Genomic DNA, 6,162 nt, shown 5'->3' with positions numbered 1-6,162 from the left:
ATTCATAAGACTGTTGGGTTTTTGGGAGAAGGGGGTAAAACAAGAAGGGAAGAAATTACATTGACACAACATAGAATTGGGCATACGATGCTTATTCCTTCTATCTTGTTGGATAACATCATTCTGGGTTGTGTAGGTTTTGTCATTATGAAACAATTGAACATATACTATTACAGTGTGAAGCATATAAGGTTGAATGAAATCAAATGAAGGCTTCATTACAATCTTTCTATGCGGTTGATAGTTTTCATTTTAAAACTTTGTAAATTATGAGAGTGACTTTAATTCACAGTATCATATTTCACTACTTACAATCTATAGGGCTTTTGGGTAATTTAACTTTCATTTGAAAAGTGAAGTAATGAGGGTTATTTTTCCCCAATTCTGTACACCACACTCCAGTCCAGTTGGTGGCGGTAATGCATTTTCAAGTCGGACTGCCAATGGCCATTAGAAATCAAAGAAGAGGAAGAGGTTCAGTTGTTCAGACTGAACATCAGAATGGGGAAGAAATATGAGCTAGGTGATTTTGAGCATGGAATGATCGTTGGTGTCAGATGGGGTGGTTTGAGTATCTCAAACTGTTGATCTCCTGGGATTTTCAGTCCCTAGAGTTTAGAGAATGATGCGAAGAACAAAAAAAAAAAAAAAAAAATCCAGTGAGCCACAATTCGATGGGTAAAAATGCTTTGTAAATGTTAGAGGTCAGAAGAGAATGGCCATACTGTTTCAAGCTAACAAGGAGACGTTAACTCAGATTACAACAGTGGTGTGCAGAATGCACAATGTGTCATATCTTGAAGTGGATGGGCTACAGCAGGAGGAGACTACGAGTATACACTTAGTAGCACTTTATTAGGTTCTTTCTTACAGGAATTTGTGGTTCTTACAGGAACTTGTGGGGTTTTGTTTTGGTTTTACTGTTGTACTTGGAAATCAGTCTCATATATCACTTCGTTGTAAAAATAAAACCTCTTCTACCAAGGCAATGGGAAGAGTCTGCTGTCTGCTTGACAGTGTAGCTGATATTATGTACCTAATAAAGTGGCCACTGCATGTATATATGGGATGTGGCTGCAATTATGAAGACTAATACAGTACTGATGTCTAAAAAGGTGTGAAGATTCAAGTTATCTCCTGAACCATTGAGGTCTATGTGATCAGAGTAAACGATTCAACTTTATGGTTTCTCTAGTTAGAAATCAACCCAAATTGTTGCAGGTCTGGAGTTACAAATTCATCAAAGAGATTAAAAGACAACAGTCACCTTTCCCGAAATGGTGTTCTTGACTCAGACAGATTTTCACAACAGTCCAGTTGTATCACAATCACTGTTAGTGATGCCAGCTTTAGGAGCAAGACTTATTAACCTTATTGCCCTTATGCTTATTTAGTTGTCTGAATTTATGTTTGTAAATCCCCCTGCTGCTGTGATAGTCACTGGATCGTTAAAAGCTGCCCTCTGCATTTTCTTTTCCACTACAATAAACATAGTGTATTCTCTCTAAACCCACACACAGCTACATCTCTTTTATTCTTACAGGAGTTTGTGGGATTTTGTTTTGGTTTTACTGTTGTATTTGGAATTCAGTCCCATATATCACTTTGTTGTAAAAATAAAACCTCTTGTTTTTTGTGGCTGGTTTACACAGGACCTGTGGTTTTTCCACCAAGGCACTGAGAGGAACTTTGCCTGACAGTGTAGCTGATATTGATTAATATAAAACCCTCCTGACCTATACTCAAGTGGGGTTTCATAGTTCATACAAGCAGAGACTTACAGATCAGACTCAAATCCAAAAACTTCATTTATTTAAAATTCATTTTGGTTATCAAATTGAAAAGGGCATTGCCAAATAATTTTGGATGATATCTGTTGCTCACCAGTCATACAAGAGGTCATTATTAGGTGCGTCTGTTAGGGCGTATTCTGGAGTTATGGTACATAGCAAGTATTAATTTCAACAGCAACCAGTCTCCAAACCTGAATGTGGATTGTAGATTGAGCTGAAAATGCAGCTCGGAACAATGGTGTTCTTGGAGCTGCATATTGGGATCAAATTGCAAACCAAAAAACTCTCCATTGACTTGAGATGTCTGCATATGCATAAATTCAGCCCAGAGTCAGTGATGATTAACATTCATTTTGGGTGGCTGGAGTGTTGATATGAAGATCTAGGTGTTTGAAAATTATACGTAATTCAAAGGAAGCATTGCGGATACATTGCAACTGTAGAATTGTCCTGCCATTACTTTTGATCTTTAGTATACAAAAATATCATGTGATATTTGGTCTGAAGGCTTCCAGTATAGTGCCTGCTTCTTCTGCTGAATAAACATTTCTATATCACCAGCTTCAGTGTCTTCTGGTGACTTCGATCACAATCAAAACAGCACCTATTCAACTTTATTGTCCAACTTTATCAACTATGGCTAGGAGATGTGTATAGAAAGATTTTTACAGAGTGGTATGTATCTGGAACATACTGCCAGGGAGTTGGAGGAAGGGTGCTGATACAATTGTAACATTAAAATGCATTTAGAGAGGCATATGAACATACAGGGAATAGATAGATGATGCCACAACTGGTCTACAACAAATGGTTCTCCACTGAGCTTTGGACCATCCGGACAGCAACAAGTCTACAGTTGGGCTGCTGTTTATCGATTTCAACTCGGCATTCAACACCATCGTCCCTGCAGTACTAATCAGAATGCTTTGAAACCTGGGCCTCTGTAGCTATTCCGCAACTAGGTTTTTGACTTCCTCATCATGGGACCACAGTCAGTATGGATTGGTGATAATGTCAACACAAGCACACCTCAAGGATATGTGCTTAACCCATGGCTCTATTCACTATTTGCCAATACCTCCATCATTGGCAGAATCTCAGAAGGTGACAATGAGGCAAACAGGAATGAAATCGTTTACACGAGGAATTCTGCAGATGCTGGAAATTCAAGCAACACACATCAAAGTTGCTGGTGAACGCAGCAGGCCAGGTAGCATCTCTAGGAAGAGGTACAGTCGATGTTTCGGGCCGAGACCCTTCGTCAGGACTAACTGAAGGAAGAGCTAGTAAGAGATTTGAAAGTGGGAGGAGGAGGGGGACATTAACTTCATAAATCTGATGGCAGAGGGGAAGAAACTGTTCCTAAAATGTTGAGTGTGGATCATCAGGTTCCTGGACCTCCTCCATGATAATAATGAGAAGAGGGCATTCCTTGATAGTGGGAGTCCTTCTTGAGGTATGACCCTTTGAAGGTGTCCACGATGGTGGGGAGGCTTGTGCCCGTGGTGGAGCTGGCTGACAACTCTCTGAAGCCTCTTATGATTCTGTGTTTTGGTGCCTCCATGCTAGTCAGAATGCTCTCCGTGGTACATTTGTAGAAATTTGCTTGTCTTTGATGACATACCAAATCATCTAAAACTAACGAAGTTTAGCTGCTGGCATGCCTTCTTCATAATTGTATCCGTCTGTTGGGTCAAGGATAGGTGTTGATGCTAATGAATTGGAAACTGCTCATTCTTTTTTTTAAACCCCTGATGCCTCAGTGAGGATTGGTGTGCATCCTCCCGACTTACCCTTTCTGAAGTCTGCTATCCTTTGATCTTGCTGCTACTGAGTGCAAGGTTGTTATGTTGACACCACTCAACCAGCCAATTTTGCCAATCAACTGTCTAGCTCTTGGCTCCATCCCTCCCCCTCCTGTCTTCTCTTATCATTTTGGATCCCCCCCCCCCTCCACTTTCAAATCTCTTACTAGCTCTTCCTTCAGTTAGTCCTGACAAAGGGTTTCGCCCAAAACGTCGACTGTACCTCTTCCTAGAGATGCTGCCTGGCCTGTTGCATTCACCAGCAATTTTTGTGTGTGCTAACCCATTCCCGTTATTGAAAGTGTTGATGGAGTGACAAGTGTTACACACAAAGCGACTTTCAGGACAGGAATCCATTATCTGAGTCACATGAAATAAGAACCCACTTCTATCAAATTCACTGTTAGATTTGCTTCAGAATACAATCTGTAACTAAAACCACTTTTATTTTTTGACTGAGGAGCATGTGAGAGACGATGACAGGGTCTGGCACCTTTGTTACATTGCTTGCCTGTATACGCTACTTTCGCTCAGGCTGACTTGCTTGAGGAATGAAGTCAACTGTCATTCCTTGGCACTAAGTGAGGAGTAAAGATTACAGTACAGTGGAGGTGGGAGGAGAGGATTTAATGGACAACTCCATCTTAGTAAACTGGCCTGGGACTATGGATCTTTAAGATACCTCAGAACCTTGCTTACCCAATATTCAGCTTTGTCCCAGAGCACTGAACAATAGCTTTTTATTTTTCTCTGGTAATGACTGTATGCTACTTCAGTTACCATGGCTTTGCAAGTTGGAAATTCCTCTTGCTAATGAAAATTATCATTAAGTTGTGAACATTGAGACACCATGTACTTGTAAGTTTCAATTTGCATGAAATTCTTCAAGGGAAGAAGTTTCATTAATTAAATCAATGCTTGGGATTTAATCATTTTCTCTCAGGAATAATAGGGCCAAACTTGTTTAGAAAAGCATGCAACTCCAGTACCACTGATCTACACAACTGACATCCACAAGCCTATTACGTAACTGCATTACTAGTGTATTTTTCTCTGCCTTAAGTTGAGCTTGGCTGGATTCCAATTATGCCAAAGTTGTCAGTGTTCCGCTTTGTCTTGCTTTTTACCTCACACCCGTGTTGTCTCTTTCCCCTGCACTCTTCCTTGTTCCAAATAATCTGTTTCTCTTATCTGTTCCAACAGATTTCAGCTACTCTATTTGACTTTAAGCAGAGTTTCATAGTTCATATGAGCAGAGACTTGCAAACAGATTCAAACTGGAGCTTTTTAATCCAACCATTTCACTTATTTGAAATTCATTTAGGTTGTCAAATTGAAGAGGTGTCGTCAGTGAATACAGACACATCACAAGGCTGCTATCTTGACCTGGCACTGTAAAAACAGCTACTTATGAAAAAAATCATCCCAGACAGTGGTTCTAGATACTTGAACACTTCTCTTTCAGGCTGGGTTAATTAAGTTCAATACACTTCAACTCTTGAATTCACACTAAACTTGGACTTCGGGCACCAATTTTTTACATTGATACTTTGGAAGAAGAATTCATGTACTATGAAGGATATTGAAGTGACTTCTAGATAAGCACCTGAATGAAAGAAAAAATGGAGCGTTGTGAGAAGGAAGTGTTAGATTGATCTTTGAGTAAGTTGTGCTGACCCTTTAACGTGAGCTGAAGGGCCTGTACTGTTCCATGTTCTGCTGTTATATTACTGCTAAAACCCAAAAAGGAATTTGATTAGCAATGCATCAGTGTTGGTGGTGGGGTGAAGGCTTGAATAAGCATACTAATCAGCAATGAATTATCTATTCTTGATTCAATGCAATTAGGAAAATTCTAATGGCAACATTCCAAAGGCACTAACGAGTCTGCTAGAAGAGAAAATTGTGGAGGTGGGGGAAGTAGTAGTATGATAAGGGAAGGGAGGAGAGGAGGAAAACTGGTTCATGTACAGTCAATGGCGCCTTTATTAGATACCTAATAAAGTGTCCAGAGTGTATATTCGTGGTCTTCTGCTGCTGTAGCCTATCTACTTCAAAGGTTTGACATTTTGTTTGTTCGGTCATGCTCTTCTGCACGCTACTGTTGTACCACGTTGTTATTTGAGATATTGGCACCTTCCTGTCGGCTTGAACCAGTCTGGCCATTCTCCTCTGAAATCTCTCATTAACAAGGTGTTTTCGCCCACAGAACAGTTGCTCACTGGATGTTTTCCTTTTCTACCCCATTCTCTGTAAATGCTAGAGACTGTTGTGTGTAAAAAACCCAGGAGATCAGCAGATTGAGATACTCAAACCACCCGTTCTGGCACCAACAATCATCCACAGTCTAAGTCACTTTCTTCCCCATTCTGATATTTGGCCGGACAAAACTGAACCTCTTGACTATGTCTGCATGCTTTTGTATATTGAGTTGCTGCCATACAATTGCCATACTATATGTTTGCATTGACAAGCAGGTGTACCTAATAGAGTGGCCACTGAGTGTAGGTAGATCTATGGTGGCATGACAAACAGATACCAAGGAAAATAGGGAACATGGACTT

The sequence above is a fragment of the Mobula birostris genome, chromosome 25 (genome assembly GCF_030028105.1).
Source record: "Mobula birostris isolate sMobBir1 chromosome 25, sMobBir1.hap1, whole genome shotgun sequence".
In the NCBI taxonomy this organism is placed as follows: domain Eukaryota; kingdom Metazoa; phylum Chordata; class Chondrichthyes; order Myliobatiformes; family Myliobatidae; genus Mobula; species Mobula birostris.
Note: the sequence above shows the minus strand (reverse complement) of the source record.